This window comes from Eptatretus burgeri, chromosome 10 (genome assembly GCF_056783735.1).
Source record: "Eptatretus burgeri isolate ZD-2024b chromosome 10, Ebu_testis_v1, whole genome shotgun sequence".
Lineage (NCBI taxonomy): Eukaryota > Metazoa > Chordata > Myxini > Myxiniformes > Myxinidae > Eptatretus > Eptatretus burgeri.
The window spans coordinates 47,485,819-47,502,762 of record NC_140970.1 but is presented as its reverse complement, the minus strand read 5'-3'; the positions used below and the strand labels follow the sequence as shown (position 1 = coordinate 47,502,762).

The window sequence follows — 16,944 nt, the reverse complement described above, 5'->3', positions numbered from 1 at the left end:
ACCACTGATTTAAACGAACGAAGACACCAGAGGTTCCTTGAACTTGTGAAGACAAGCAAGAAGGCAATTCAACCTAAAAGTTTTCCACCCACTTCAGCAGCCGCAAAGTTTCACAGCCAGCGTGAATATCATCAAGTCCAAGCATGGAAAAATGTTGGGCTTGATGCCGAAGAGTGGGGTTGGAAAATTGTAGACGAACAAATGATTCCGGTTCAAACTTGCGAGGACATTGCACCCAGGGAATAACTTGAGTTTGTGAGATGTCGATGTAAAACTGGATGCAGCACTAATCACTGCAGCTGCAAAAAGACTGGAATATCATGTACTACGACATGTGGGGAGTGCAGAGGTGTATGTGAGAATGGAGATGACGATGGGACTGAAATGACAGAGGGTACTGAGAATAATGAACCCCAGTATTGAAAATGAAGACAATTGGGACAATTATCAACTGATAAATTCTATTTATACTTTTCTATTTTGGAGATACTGCAATATCACATCAACAATTTAACAATGTGATAAAGGATTGATGGTATTTTTATGTACTTTTTCATATGTCCACTAATTTCGCCAGTTCCATAATTATGCAATATTTTTGACCACGAAATAAACATTGTTCCAATACTGCAATTAATTGGGATTTTTATTATGTTATTTAGTGCAAACCAAGGGTCGAAATAAAGTTGGTTTTGTTTCTGTTGCAATTCGTGGTGGGTCTCACCATAAGTTGACTGGACTAAATCGGCTCAGTATTGGCCCCTTTCGAGGATTCGTTTTTTATCCCGGGCAAATCCGGAAATGCAACAGGTGTAATGAGGCCGGACACCTCAGTGCAAGCTGTCCAAACCCTCGCTGCCCTCGTTGTGGACAGGTTGGGCAAGTGGTTCATGAGTGCGTGGAGAGTCTCCTGCAATTTGTGCGGGGAAGCGGGACATGTTTTCCAGAATTGCCCTAAATCTTTCTTGAACGCCTTAAAGAAGGAGAAATCGGAAGGTTCCTGGTGTTCCCAAGATTACAGAGAGGGAAAAGGGTGATGGGGTTTGTTGAGAGGGAGGTGGAACAAGGTCCAGTTCGAAATGGGAGGGTGGTGGAGCAGAGACCGGCACAAAGTGGGAGGGTGGTGGAACAGGGGGATGCAAAAGATGGGAGGGTGGTGGATCAGGGTCCTGCACAAGATGCGAGATTGGTGGAGCAGTGACTGGCAAAAAAAGGGAGGGTGGCGGAACAGGGGGATGCAAAAGATGGGAGGGAGGAGGATCAGGGTTCACAGTAAGGGGGAGGGATGCAGAGGAGGCTGATACTTCGCCGGTGGAGGAAGTGAACTTGAAGCCTGTGCGGGAAGGGAGTGGTGAAGGATCTTTTGCAATGGAGGCGAAGGGTGGGAAGAAGGTGAAGAGGATGTGGCAGAGGAGGATTGGAAGGTTGTGGGGAATGATCCTGTTGACCCTAGGACTGTGCAGCATCTGGTGAAAAGGGGAAAAGGGCAGTCGTAAGGCTGGTCAAATCTCTGTACGCCTCTTCGGTTGGTCAGGTCAAGAATAATGGCCGGTTGTCTCGTCCCTTTGAGATTTCCCGCGGAGTCCGACAGGGTTGTCCGTTATCCCCGTTGCTTGTGTTGGCCTTGGATCCTTTGATAGACAGATTTTCGGTTCGCATTAATGGGCTGTTGGTGCCAGGTTCGGGAGGTTTAGCCGACATGGATGACGTAGTCGTCCGTTTCACAGAGTGGAGAACTTGAGGGGGTTATGCGGGCTTGTGAGGAAATTGGTGCTGTCAGCGGTTTGCGGGTGAATTTTGGTAAATCAAACTTCTTGGTTGTGGGAGGGGAGTCATGGGCAGGAGACCTCCAACAAATTTTTAGGGTTGTGGAAGACTGCATTCGTGTGTTGGGGTATGCGTGGGGTCAGTTGGCTGTGTTAAGAATTGGGAAGGAAGGTTAAGTTTGGTTGAAAGCTTGCTTTGTGTGCAAGAAGTACTTCAGTGACATTTTTGAAAAAACATGTGCTGGCACCAGCACGACAATCTATAATAGCCAGAGCATCAATTGAAACCAAAAAATTCCAAAAATAAGTCCTCAAGTCCTGTATATTGGTATATGGTCATTGTTGAATTCACTAAAATGTAGTGCAAGAAATACCCAAGTCCATCATGTTTGAGCATGAAGTTCCTTAGTCCATGACTGACCAATCAAAATGCTTGTATGTGTCACGTGACAAATGGTGACCATGGAGGCTGGACAGCATGGTGTGCATGAGGATAACCTTGATAAGAGGCATGACAGGGGAAAAAAACGTAAAAGAAACCTTGGAGACTGGGCGAGAAAGAATGAAGGATGCCAAAGCATCAGGTATGTAGTTTCTATGCATTATACTTTGCTGGTACTGGCGGTGGTCGCATGGCAGCTTAGGTGCCGGTGGATCTGCTCTGTTTAGGCACAAACTGTTTAGGCGGTGCCGGCCGATCGGCTCCGTCGCTGGGCACTCCGGTGTAACAGAATAAGTCGTCCCCTGGCCAACTTCCGCCCCCCCCCTCCGGTGGGGTACTTGTCCTCGGATAAGTCTCTCCACTCCCTGGATAACTTGCCCCCCTCTGGCCAAAAGTAGATTTATTTTTGTTGTTTGTCTCTTGGATCTTTGGGAAGATGGAAGTTGCCTTAGAGTGGCATGTCATAGTCATGGTGCGAGTCATTGGATGGGGGGGTTGTCCAAGGGGGGGGGGGTAATTAAACTGTTACACCGGCATTCCATGCTGAGTGAGGCCCAGAAGTGCTCACGACCCAGTGAAGGCTGCTTTGAACACTCCTTTTTATAGAATGCTGTTATGAAGGATGCCAGGTGCAACCAGAAGAATATTTTTGTCACCTGGCTGGACCTTCGGAATGCATTCGGGAGTGTTCCACACGGAGTGATCTTTGCCACACTGGGCACAATGGGCACATCCGCGGAGCTGATCGAGCTGCTTCGAAATGTCGATACTGGGTCATCCACAACCATTAATACGGATGAGGGCCCGACCAGCGCAGTCCCTATTCAGACTGGGGTGAAGCAGGGATGCCCCATATCACCGATCCTGTTCAATATTACAATTGAGTTAATTGTGCGTGCGGTGCAGGCTTTTGCAGCGGCGGGAGGCCACGGTGTCAAAACTCAGGGACAGCCATTGTCTATCCTTGCTTACGCTGATGACTTGGTGGTCCTGAGTGGGACCAAAGAGGGTCTTTTGACCTTCCTGGACGTGGCCTCCACCAACGCCGACATGCTGGAGCTCAAGTTTAAGCCTGCGAAGTGCGCCTCCCTATCACTTTTTTGTCGACGGGGAGTCAGGGTCAGTGATGTGGCGTTTGCTATTCAGGGTCGACTCATGCCAGTTTTGAGTGGCGAAGAACACGATCGCTTTCCTGGAACCCCCATTGGTGTTTACCGAGATAATTAGGACATCTGCTCGTTGGTTACCAATAGGTTACGTTGGTTACCAACCTTTTGTCCAGCCTTGCCTGTCTTTCGCGTTGCACGCAGGGGAAATGACAAAAAAAACAAAACAGGTTGGTGTCTGCGGTGGTCAGTGCCATGAAGGAAATCGCCAGCTTCCAGTCCATGCTTCTAATATGTTAATGTTGGATGAAAGCCGATTACCAAATGATGTTGATACTTGGGCAGCCGATTAAACATGTGAGGCCGCTCGAAGCAAACACCTCCATTCTACAGAGAAATTTATTTCCAACGTCACATGATTTTCAAACCCGCGCTCAGGGCCGTTAAATAAATTCTCTGAATTCTTTAAATCATGCCTTTCTGTTGGTGTTGGTAAATCAAGTGTTGGTGTTCAACAGAAAGGACCCAAGGACCACAGAAAAGTTCAATCTCTCGCGAGATAAGGTGCCATGTCGCCTGGACGAGAGCATGGCGTCACGTGATCCACCAGCTCAGTCAGATGAAATGTTTCAACAACATTTTAAAACGTCCGTTTATCGCCAGAATTATTTTGGACACTTGTAGAGCACATCACAAAACCTTCGAAAATATAGCCAAGTTCGGACAGACGCCACCGAAAATCAGTCCCCCAGGGGGACATGGTATGAGGTAAAGCAGTGAACGGAAAGCATGTGGTGTTTCTTTCAATACCCAACGGTTATTTGAATTTGATACATTTTCCTCTTGACAAGTGTTTCTGCTCAGATTTTACGAAAAAATATCTATAGGTTAAGACTGTAGCGACAGCAGAAGGTCCCAAAAGTGAAAAAAGAAATCAAATAGAACTGAAGACAGCCTCGTGAGGCGGCATGGAAGCTAATGGAATCCTCCCCTCGGTGCAATGCATTCCACAGACCGAGGATACAAAACATTTAAATTTCACAAATCTTGATGCAACTGAGTGTGAATCAACCTCAGCAACTGCAAAAGTGAAAACAGAATTTAAATTGAAATTAAAATTTTTTTTTGAAAACCCCTCCTATTGACAGTCAAACATCGGGGTCACATGGTCTGAGCAGACGAATCACAGCAAGGACGTAAATGTGAGGAGGATGAGAAAACAATTTGAAAACCTCTCCTATTGACAGAGTTAAACGTCTGGGTAATAAAAATGTGCACTTCAACTTATCACGGGAAAAACGTACTGAGTTTTCTTTTCCAAGAAACCTTTAAAAAAAGTAATTATAATAATAAACTAGTTGTCCAGTCATCTCAATGAAAAACAGTGCCCAGCCGATTATCCGGAAAGTTGGGAAATCAATTGATGGTATGTATGTATGTATGTATGTATGTATGTATGTATGTATGTATGTATGTATATATATATATACATATACATACATACATACATACATACGGTATTTGCATGTCGATGCATTTTGTCTGGCTTCCTTCTTGGACTAAGGTGCAGTAATTGGTCTTTATTTTGATTGGAATAGCCAATCAGCTTACCCCATTGTGCACAACCGGTCATGTATTTTACAAAGCGATTGCATTTATAGTATAGTTTAATATAGTTTCAATATAAATGACTTCTGAACTTGCACTGCTTTTCTTTTTCTCTTTTTAACACACATTTTATCAATCACAAACTCTAAGAGTTGCAAATTAGCTGTGTGAGGCTGCAAAATGACAAACCAAGGAAGGGCCCAGGGATAGGCCAACAAGCAAGTAACTGTTCAAACTTCACCACTTTCACAAGTACGACTTCCTCATCAGCCTGGAATTGATAACGAAAGATGATGAGTCAATTGTCTGCAATACCTTGCTGAAAGGCTTTATCATGCTGAGAAAGTATAGGATGCTGAGAAAGTATAGGATGCTGAGAAAGTATGGGAGAAAGTCCTAAAGAGCTGAGGAGCACCCTCATTGGCCTCTGCTTCAGACCAGCCTCCTCCATGTGGTGATTCAGCTTGTTCTTCATGTTGCGAAGATGCAGAGATGTATGAAGCACAACTGCAAGACATTTCAACATTTGATATCACCTCAAACAATGGATGCTGCCCATACATTTGTCCAAAATGTACATTTTATTCCATACACACCGACACAGCCCACCCACAACAATGAAGCAGTCAATGTAAAACCCACCCAGGATAAAGGATGATAGTGCACAAGAAGAAAATCCCCAACTGAAAGTGATGGAAAATGAGCAATGCGTCTGCTGCAGATCCAGCCAACATCAGGCCCAGTTTCTCACCCAGAAGAGCCTGGAGTACGATTTCACCAAACGAGCCACTCAGCAACCCACAGCGACAATTGGAAACCTTCCACCAGTGTGCTGGCAGAAGGCACCTGCCGCCACCAAAAAAAAAACAATTAAAAAAAAAACCACACACACACGTGTATGTATGTATGTATGTATGTATGTATGTATGTATGTATGTATATATATATATATATATATATATATATATATATATATATATATATATATATATATATATATATATATATATATTGTTGTGGTTACCAAATTCGCAAACCACCATTCAGGTCCCTTAGGTGAGGTATTTCGGTAAGTACATGTGTAGTTAGGTCCAAACCCGTTGTCTAGTGGGAATACATGTCATTTATGCGTGCTGCGACTCTTCAGGATAGCCGTTTTTCTTTTACTATCTTTATTTTGGACCAACCGCCATGATTACAACCACAACCACCGCTTCACCATAACCGCCACGACCTTCACGTCACACCTCGCAACCGTAGCATCGCCACCGTTCTTGCGCCGCTGTGGGTACCGGTGTTGGACTCGTGCAGGGCGCGCGTCGAACAGCGTGTACAAAATCACGGATTTTGTGCTTCAAAAAACGGATCAAAAACGACACACGCCCACTTTTTGCCGTCCAATCGGTGAGCGAGGGGCGATTTGGCCCCGCCTCCAGGACGATCGATATATGCAAATTTGTGGATCAAAAAGCCTTCACGCCCACTTTTTCTCGGGCCAATGGGGAGCGAGGTGAAAGGTCAAAGGGAGGGGTCAAAGGCGAAGCTACGGGGGGATAAAAGGACCGTGTTCGTCGGTCGGAGAGTCAAAAGAAGAGTGGAGAGTAAGAGAGTCCAAAGAAGAGTGGAGAGTAGGAGAGTCCAAAGAAGGGTCGGAGAGTCCAAAGAAGAGTCCAGAGTCGGAGAGTCCCGAGGCGGAGAGGCGGAGAGTAGGAGAGTCGGAAGCAGAGGGTCAAGACTTCGCGGGCGGTGGAGCTGCTCGTCGTGTGCGGAACGGAGGGGACGGAGCTGTGGAAAGGCGGCGACACCAGACGAGGGGGTGCTCGCGTCGTGCAGGAAGCTGCACCCGAGGGAGGCCGACAGCGCGACCTGGCCGAGGTGGAGACGCTCGTCGCACATAATAAAGATCCTCTATACCCCGAGCATCAGCAACCCCCTCCTGTTTCCCCCGCGCTGAGATAGTGCGACCAAGGGGGCCCCTTTCCCACCCCCTGCCAGACACTGTCCGCGAGGTCCGCGGAGTTGGGGCGCCATCGCCGCTCCGCGTCTCATCACCAGACGGGTAGGCGCGACCCGGTCTCGGCCTCAGGCCCGCCTCATCCTTGAGGGTATTCTTTCCTTGGTTTTGGGTATGTGTTGTCGGCGCCGTCTGTGAAGTAGAATTGTATAAGTGTTGCCGTGTGCTCGGTAGTCGGTATTAGCTCTGCATTGTTTTCGCTTTTATATTTGCTTTTTGTGTAAATGGAATTGTGTTTTTTCTGTGTGCTTTTGGTGGAATTGAATGTGTGCTTCCCGTGTGCCGCGAATAAATGTGCTTTTGTGTTGAACTGTTTCCCGCTTCGCTTCGTCATTTCTCCCATTGAATCCTCATCTTGCTTCACGTAAAGGGTTGGTAGTGGGCTGAATACGCCCGATAATTAATCGAACCGTCGAGGTCGACGATAACACCGCTCGGTTCTTCTGATAGTACGGAACGGGTCGCTTAAGTGGCCCGTGTCCGAAGTCGACCTGCGGCGAGGTGCGATCGCCCGGTCTACCCTCCGCGTGGGTACTTAGGTAGGTCGAATTCGGCGAGAAACCCTATCCCACGCGGGGGCTGATTGGCTCGATCGCGGTGAGACCGAAAGGTCCACCCGTGACTGGTTCCCGGCGTTAGTCCGAGAGGGTCACGACTGGATTGTCCGTCCGGTGGGCGACGTGCCGCGATTCGAGTTACGTGGCCGTCAGCACACCGGCGGGCGCGAATACCGCAACACTGGTGTCAGGTCGTGCGATACAAATTCATCGCCCTCCTCGCGGCACTGGTATCGGAGAACAGGAAAACAGGCTCTCCTGTCTCCAGCGAAATTCACGGGAATCGGTCCAGGGGTGAGAAGCGACCCCCGATTCCCTCCAAATTACGAGCGAGTTAAATTAACCCTTCACGAGAAGCAAGATGGCGTCTCAAGGCGAGCGGGAGCCGGGGGTATTAGAAATGGATGTAGAATGTGGAGAATCCATGGTCCAGGATGGAATCCCCGAGCAGGAAATGTTGATTGTGCAGGAACACGGACTCGCCCAACTGAACCCAGAGCCCGAAATGGGTGCGGCAGCGGCCGCAGTGTATGACACCTCCCCCCCCCCTCTCCACCAAAACCCTTCCCCAACCCTTGCCAAAACGGCTCGGCTGAGTGCATCCGACATGGCCCAGCTGTGCGCCATGCTGGCGGCAATGAACGAAAAGATGAATGCGAAAATGATCGAAAAAATGGATGAGAGTATGAAAAACGAGGTGAGACGCATGAACGAAAAGATGGATGCAAACACAACTGAATTTATAAACAAAATGAAAGGCATGAACAAGCAAATGAAGGAAGAAACGAAAAAGCTGCGGGGTGAGACGCAGAACATGGGCCGATGCCTGCAGGCGGGCATGAAGGCCGTGACAAAGGAAATAATAATAGTTGAGACAAGGGAGGTAAAGGGTGAAGAGGTGACCGAGTTGGCAGAGACACGGGAGACAGAAAAAATAGAGGAGAGACTGCACGATGAAGACGGGGTAAGTGACGCACACACACACACACACGGAGGTAGTGGAGGATAATGGGGGTGAGCTCGCGGAGCGTGTGGAGACCCAGTGCGAGCACCTGGATGGCCTCCTCCAGGAACGAGGGGAGGGAGTATGCCCCCTTGAGGCGAGTCACGACCAGGTGAGTTCGGTCGTGTTTTGCGAGGTTGAGGGGACGAGTGCTGTGGACGGGTGCACGGAGAGCTTGGGGGGTATAGAGGCCCCGGAGACCCTTGTGGGGACACGAATCCCCAGTGTGGTTGTCCCTGTGTGTGTGGTGCAAGGCGTGAGTGCGTCCCCGTGTGTGGAAGCGACCCCGTGTGTGAGTGGTGTGGTGGCGATGGTGCCGGAGTACGTGCTTCCCAGCACGCCGTGTGTGGATGAGGAACGGAGTGTGGATGAGGCACCGCGGTTGAGTGCCCCCGCGTGTGTGGATGAGGCACGGAGTGCGAGTGGGGCACCGCGGGTTAGTGCCCCCGCGTGTGCGAGTGAGGCACGCGTGAGTGAACGGCCGTGTGCAAGGGAGACCGTGTGTGTGAGAGAGCGGTATGAGAGGGAGATGTCGGTTGGCATGCGGGAGCACGCAGCCGCATCTCCCGGTGTGAGTTTAATGGTGTGGACTGTGTGCGTCGTAACACGCAGGTATGCGTGTGTGGAATGGAGACGGAGACGGCGACAGAGGAGAGAAAGCCGAGTAGCGGCTGTAGTTGTTTCGAGGACCGTGCCGGGTTCACCCAGCAGTGAGCACGCGGTTCGTGCTGTGCAACGCACGAGACCGCCACGTGCTCGCTTGCGAGAGTGAAGTCCCGGTCCGGAAACGCACGCGGTGGATTTGCCGATCCCGCGGACGGACAAAGTTTAGGCAGGTAAATGGACTTGGACCGGACGGGTTCTCCATGCGATCGTGTGTGTTGAGCTCCAACGGGCAAAGCACATGTGTTCGCGTGGGGAACCCCTCGAGACGTGGGGCTTGTTTGTCTTGCTGCGCACGGTTACGTCATGGCTGCACGTGGGGTTGGAATCCGGCAGGAGGGGTATCTCTGCCGGATGGTCCCGTCCAAGGAGGGACGAGGAACACGTGCAGCTGCATGACGTCACGGGCAGGTGCAAAGTGCGCGAGCTCTGAGTTGCCGCGCAGGTGCTGCGCATGGGAAAAAAAAAAAGCAAGCCTCACTTTCGGGTGTACAGGATTCCTGGGCAAGGGGTGGAAGACCCCCTTGACCTGGGCACAGGATGGAAACTAGTTAGGGGGAAGGGTTAGCTTAGTTAGACCGACTTCATGGGGCAGGGGTAAGTCCTCATGGAGTCCGTGGAATGGATTAGTTAGAGGGATTGTAGCCAGATTTAGGTGGGGAAATGATTTTTTGGATTTAGAAGACAGTGACAGACTTGTGGATGTGTAGAGGGGACATAGTTTAGCTACGTAGTGTTAAAAGGAACGTGCTGCTTGTTTAAGGGACGACGTGGGAGCACGAGTTAGTTAGGGGATGTAGTTAGAAGGATGGCAGAGTTCAGCGGTGTGTGTGTTGAAGAGTTGGTGAGTTGTGAGGTGAGTACATGAGTGAGTGAGGCCAGCGGGTCTGTGTGTGTATGGAGCGAATGGGGAATGCATGGTGCGATGAGTGATTGGGGGGAGGAGTGACTCCCGCCCAAGGGACCCCGGGGTCAGTGTAGACTGAGTTAGGGGGGTTAGTCAAATTGAAAAATGGAGGTCGTTTTGCTGTTGGTGGGAATGTAGGCTCGAAACCCATTTGGAGGGGTGCAGGAGCCCTGTTGACGGGTTGGGAGCGTGGCTGCGAAAGGTGAGTATCGCTGAGTGGGTACCCCGGGCACCAGGCTAGTCGGCCGCGGTAGGCCATGGGCCCGTGGGGGGCCGGGATAGAGTAGTGGGCACGGGTGCGCCTGCTTGGTGCGGGGGCCCGGGGCGCCATTAGCCGCGTGGGCAGTGTTGTGGGCACGGGTGACCCTCGGAAAGGGGCCCGGGAGGCCGGCCTGCCACGTGTGCGTTTCAGGGGAGGTGCCATGGGGGGCACTCCCCGGTGTTCGGGAGCTGGTAGGCTCGGAGGCAGTGTAGTGCCCGGGGGTGCCATAGCGGGAGAATCGGCAGAGGGTCGTGCCTGCCAAAGGGAGCCACGTGTCCCAGCCAGGAGACCGTGTGAGGGCACGGAGAGAAAATTGGGGGGCGAGGCCCGAAATTGTGAGGACACCAACACAGGCGACGGGAATCTGGGTTGTTAGAACCAATAGTTTAAGCGAGAGGCGCTTGTTGAAAGCCCCGGGGTAGTTTAACAGTTAAATGGTTAGGGTAGATTAGGAGATGTACCCCTCCACACCATCCATCCCCTCGCTGTCGTTGTGGGCCGCTGGACCCACTTGGTGTTAAGATCGCCGAACTCTGGGGAGGCCATTCTGAGGCTTCGTTGGGCCTCGACACAGGACGTTAGCTCTCCCTTATTCCCCTCCGGGAAGGGAACGTAGGGGTTGGGAGTAGGCTAGGTGACAGGATAGGTTAGCCGAACAAAGACGATAAAGGGGGTTAGGGGACGATTTATAGTGGGGAAGTAAAAATAAAAACAACAAAAAAATAAGTTGGGGCTAAATTGGGGTTTGACAAATTAAGGGAGTGGGTATGTACAGTGACAGGCAAAGGCGATAGGTTGGGAGGGAGACAGGTAGGTAGGTCCGAGCCCGCCTTCCAAGTGGCCAGCACCACCGCACTCCCTCCACTGACGGCAAAAGCTGGCCAGCTTCATCTGCTGGCTGTGTGCTGCAAGGCCTGTGCCGGCCAGTTCATCTGCTGGCTGTTTTTCTTCGAGGCCTGTGCCGGCCAGTTCTTCTGCGGGCTGTGTTTGCCTGCTCACCTTTGCCATGCCATGCCCACTGCCCATGTTCACCAGCCCCGTTCAATTTTTGCTTTGCCCCCCCCCCCCTGTTCATTTCCATGTGCGCCAGGATCAGAAAGCAACAGTTTGCAAGCTGCGAGAACTGCCCTGTTGGCAGCTACAACACGGGCCTGCAGTGGCAGCCCGTGCACCGTGTTTTGCGTCCATTCATTCGTTGTGCTCATTGCGTGTGCCACTTGAGCTGGCACGGAGACTACGTTTGTGCGGCCCATGCACCGTTGTGGTTCACTGCGTTCAGTTCAAAAAGGAAGGCCTTGGACTGCGTGTGAGCAGCCAGCCACGTTCCCTGTCACCTGCATTGTTTTGAGCCAGAGACTGCATGTGGGCAGCCTGGCTCCCTGCTAACTGCTTTCTTTTTGCAGAGTTCAGTGATCCTGGGCCATGGTTTAGTGTAAAATTTGTAAGTTAAGGTTAAGATGTACTGTACATATGAGTGCGCCCCCGGCATGTCTGTCTAGCGCCGGCAATTTTATTTAAGTCGTCCGTGTGAGTGAGTTTGTTTAGATAGTTACGCAGCCTTCAGGTTATTTATTTTGGGGACACAAATACCATGAATGTCGCACTCAGGGATCCGTAGGTAAAATGTACTAGGGGAAAACTACACATGATGGCACACGAAAATTTGACGACTCGGGACGAGTCTGTAAAAAGGGGAGGGGGTAGTGTTGTGGTTACCAAATTCGCAAACCACCATTCAGGTCCCTTTGGTGAGGTATTTCGGTAAGTACATGTGTAGTTAGGTCCAAACCCGTTGTCTAGTGGGAATACATGTCATTTATGCGTGCTGCGACTCTTCAGGATAGCCGTTTTTCTTTTACTATCTTTATTTTGGACCAACCGCCATGATTACAACCACAACCACCGCTTCACCACAACCGCCACGACCTTCACGTCACACCTCGCAACCGTAGCATCGCCACCGTTCTTGCGCCGCTGTGGGCACCGGTGTTGGACTCGTGCAGGGCGCGCGTCGAACAGCGTGTACAAAATCACGGATTTTGTGCTTCAAAAACGGATCAAAAACGACACACGCCCACTTTTGCCGTCCAATCGGTGAGCGAGGGGCGATTTGTCCCCGCCTCCAGGACGATCGATATATGCAAAATTGTGGGTAAAAAAGACTTCACGCCCACTTTTTCTCGGGCCAATGGGGAGCGAGGTGAAAGGTCAAAGGGAGGGGTCAAAGGCGAAGCTACGGGGGGATAAAAGGACCGTGTTCGTCGGTCGGAGAGTCAAAAGAAGAGTGGAGAGTAAGAGAGTCCAAAGAAGAGTGGAGAGTAGGAGAGTCCAAAGAAGGGTCGGAGAGTCCAAAGAAGAGTCCAGAGTCGGAGAGTCCCGAGGCGGAGAGGCGGAGAGTAGGAGAGTCGGAAGCAGAGGGTCAAGACTTCGCGGGCGGTGGAGCTGCTCGTCGTGTGCGGAACGGAGGGGACGGAGCTGTGGAAAGGCGGCGACACCAGACGAGGGGGTGCTCGCGTCGTGCAGGAAGCTGCACCCGAGGGAGGCCGACAGCGCGACCTGGCCGAGGTGGAGACGCTCGTCGCACATAATAAAGATCCTCTATACCCCGAGCATCAGCAACCCCCTCCTGTTTCCCCCGCGCTGAGATAGTGCGACCAAGGGGGCCCCTTTCCCACCCCCTGCCAGACACTGTCCGCGAGGTCCGCGGAGTTGGGGCGCCATCGCCACTCCGCGTCTCATCACCAGACGGGTAGGCGCGACCCGGTCTCGGCCTCAGGCCCGCCTCATCCTTGAGGGTATTCTTTCCTTGGTTTTGGGTATGTGTTGTCGGCGCCGTCTGTGAAGTAGAATTGTATAAGTGTTGCCGTGTGCTCGGTAGTCGGTATTAGCTCTGCATTGTTTTCGCTTTTATATTTGCTTTTTGTGTAAATGGAATTGTGTTTTTTCTGTGTGCTTTTGGTGGAATTGAATGTGTGCTTCCCGTGTGCCGCGAATAAATGTGCTTTTGTGTTGAACTGTTTCCCGCTTCGCTTCGTCATTTCTCCCATTGAATCCTCATCTTGCTTCACGTAAAGGGTTGGTAGTGGGCTGAATACGCCCGATAATTAATCGAACCGTCGAGGTCGACGATAACACCACTCGGTTATTCTGATAGTACGGAACGGGTCGCTTAAGTGGCCCGTGTCCGAAGTCGACCTGCGGCGAGGTGCGATCGCCCGGTCTACCCTCCGCGTGGGTACTTAGGTAGGTCGACCCGGCGAGCAACCCTATCCCACGCGGGGGCTGATTGGCTCGATCGCGGTGAGACCGAAAGGTCCACCCGTGACTGGTTCCCGGCGTTAGTCCGAGAGGGTCACGACTGGATTGTCCGTCCGGTGGGCGACGTGCCGCGATTCGAGTTACGTGGCCGTCAGCACGCCGGCGGGCGCGAATACCGCAACTATATATATATATATATATATATATATATATATATATATATATATATATATATATATATATATATATATATATATATATATATATACATATATACACACGTATATATATATATATATATATATATATATATATATACATATACATATATACATATACATATATATATACATATATATACATATACATATATATATATACATATATATATACATATATATATATATACATATATATATATACATATATATATATATACATATATATATATACATATATATACATATATATATATATATATATACATATATATATACATATATACATACATATATATACATATACATATATATACATATATATATATACATATATATACATATATATACATATATATATATACATATATATACATATACATATATATATATATATATATATATATATATATATATATATATATATATCTTGCAGCAAGGTATTCTACATGTAAACATTTAGGACATGGGGACCACAAAATGAAAGTAATTGTATGATTAAGTTTTGCATGTCATTTCTTAGCCAACATCATGGGGATTCAGGATCTATTTGGGCAAAGCTTCATTCTTCCTCTTTCTATTGCTCTGACAGGGTCAAAGTTGGTTATCAATTATCTGTATCAAGGAACCACTCATATTCTAAAATTGGTCTGATGGCTTAGATATGCATTATACACTAATTGGAAACAACATATATGGAGAATATTTTGTTTACCTGATATTTGACCTTGAGCAAAGAGGTCAAGGTCATGTTAAATTTACAAATTGATCAGTGTTCATTCAGGTCATAAATATATATGCACATAAACTTAACCAGAGAAATACATGCTATGATGAACCAAACCAACATCTTGGGATTAAAAGTGCAGATTTCTTTAAAACGTTACGTACTTCCTAACGACCTTTCACTTTCTGTATACTGAACACGAACTGGCCTTTGGTATTGATTTTTAAATCATCGGGCCATCTTGTTAAACTTATTCCATGGTTATAAAATCAAGCTTATAGCTACCAGTAATTTTGTAGCAGCTTAGTAAATGCAATTTGTTACGTACTTCCAAACATTTTTGACCCAATCATAAAAGTGAACCTAAAAACTGGTATGTAGTTATGATCCATGTTGAAACTTGCCATTTTAAATCACTTTATGCAGAAGTAAATTGCAATTTAAGATGTTCTATCAGATGCATTTCAAATTTCTGGAATAAGATTTTGTAAGCTTCACTTTGACTGGGGGAATTTTGCAAAATCTGAGATTTTGATCTAACAGGTCATAAGAAACGTACTGTTTCGAGGAATTGTTCTCTTCTTATGTATTGGGATTCGCTAGATATCCGTGACTGTCGGGTTGTGTGTGTGTGTGTGTGTGTGTGTGTGTGTGTGTGTGTGTGTGTGTGTGGGTGTGTGTGTGTGTGTGTGTGTGTGTGTGTGTGTGTGTGTGTGTGTGTGTGCGCGCGCGCAACGCGAGGCTCCACAGCACAAACCAGCAAACCGATTTCGATGAAACTTGGCAACAGGTGCCATATGGGCTGGGAGTGTGCGCGTTTGAGTTTCGTTGCGAAGCAACCACCCGTTGCTATGCAGCGGCCGAAAAATAGCGTTTTAAGAACCCAAACGGTAACTGACGTAGCGCGGCTTCTATGATAGGTAGAGCGACCGGACCAGCTCCTGCCGATTCCTTGCATCCCCATCCAGTTATCGCGACAGCACAACGTTCCTCTATCTCTCATAGTTTCCGAATGGCAGCTCACCGAATGCGGAAAGGTGGTGAACCAGGGAATATGTTAAGTGACCTTGACCTCGGAAACCGTCGACGGCGGAACGTTCAAATTCGGTGTATGGATAGAGTTAAGAAACTACTACAAAATTGAACCGCAGCATTGTTCCAGATTCGATCACCAAGGGTGTCGGGGCTGAAATACGCAAAATTCGAAAAAAAACACTTTCTCGACCTGCGTTCATATTTTCAATACTTGTCCTTCAGTTCTGAATGTGGAGAAACGAGACTTCGGAATGAAACACCGAGATATTTAGAAAATTTTACTCGAGCCGATTTTTGATTTAGGTTTTCTTTTTCAAATGGTAGTCCTGTGAGGAGTGCCAGTTGAAAAATACGCCATAGGAAAAATCTTGCCAGGCAGAGGAACAATTGTATGTGAACCAATAAGTCTTGGTAATGAATCTTCGTCGGTGGATCAGTCAGAATGAAAAGCATCGTATCCAGCGCTTTGATCCAAGCGGATCCCTCATCGCCTACCAGCTTGAAATAATATATATCAAACAAAAAATGCATTTTCAAACATTTTGGACAACATATACAATCATACATGCACCCCATATCTAAAAAATGAGCTATAAAAATGGAAAAAATAGCCTGTGTTTGGATATAAAAAAAAAAAACATGCTTTGTGAGCAACTATCCATAGGACCCATAGCAAAGTATACATTTTCTAAAAGCACAGACACTTGGGCATTATATTACATTAAGATTGTTTATCTTATTAAAACTGGGTTCAATTTCTAAGCTTTCTCCTCATTTCGGACCACAGTGTACACAATACCATGCGACAAGCCATATATATATATATATATATATATATATATATATATATATATATATATATATATATATATATATATATATATATATATGCACATACATACATATATACATATATACACATACATACATATACAAAAATATATATTGTTACGGCTGTGGAAATTCGCAAACCACCATTCAGGGCCCGTAGGTGAGATAACTCTAAGTGCATGTGTAGTTAGCTCCAAACCCGTTGTTTAGAGGGAATTTTTGTGATTAATTCGGACTGCGACGCTTTGAGATAGCCGTTTTTCTGTTCTATCTTTATTTTGAATCAACCGCCATAACCATCAAACCACCACTGATAAACCCTCCACCACCCTCACCTTTCTCCTTCTACGGCCATTTCCGCACCACCTGTGAACACCGAGCGTCGGGCTGTCTTGGGCTCGTTCAAGATACGCACCGAGCCGCGAGTGCAAATAGCGGCCTTTCCGAGGGAGAATTCGGATCAAGATTGCTCCACGCCCACTTCTGATCCGTCCAATGAGCAAGTGCGGAGCGGCTTGGCCCCGCCTCCAGGCGCGTCTGTGTGAAA

The 16,944-nt window shown here is 48.2% G+C and overlaps 1 protein-coding gene across 7 annotated transcripts in view; it reads right to left on the bottom strand.

The window, feature by feature from the left end:
- LOC147018492 (uncharacterized) overlaps positions 1-16,944 on the bottom strand; it is a 261,256-nt gene that overhangs the window by 228,453 nt on the left and 15,859 nt on the right. For 2 of the 7 annotated variants that reach the window (XR_015062418.1, XR_015062417.1), the window contains exons 3-4: positions 5,565-5,768; positions 4,875-5,429 (exon numbers count right to left, since the gene is read on the bottom strand). The exons of the other annotated variants lie outside the window; for them this stretch is intronic. The gene's annotated coding sequence lies outside the window, so the exon portion shown is untranslated. Of the gene's footprint in view, positions 1-4,874; positions 5,430-5,564; positions 5,769-16,944 lie in introns of those variants that run through there. 7 annotated transcript variants of the gene reach the window in all.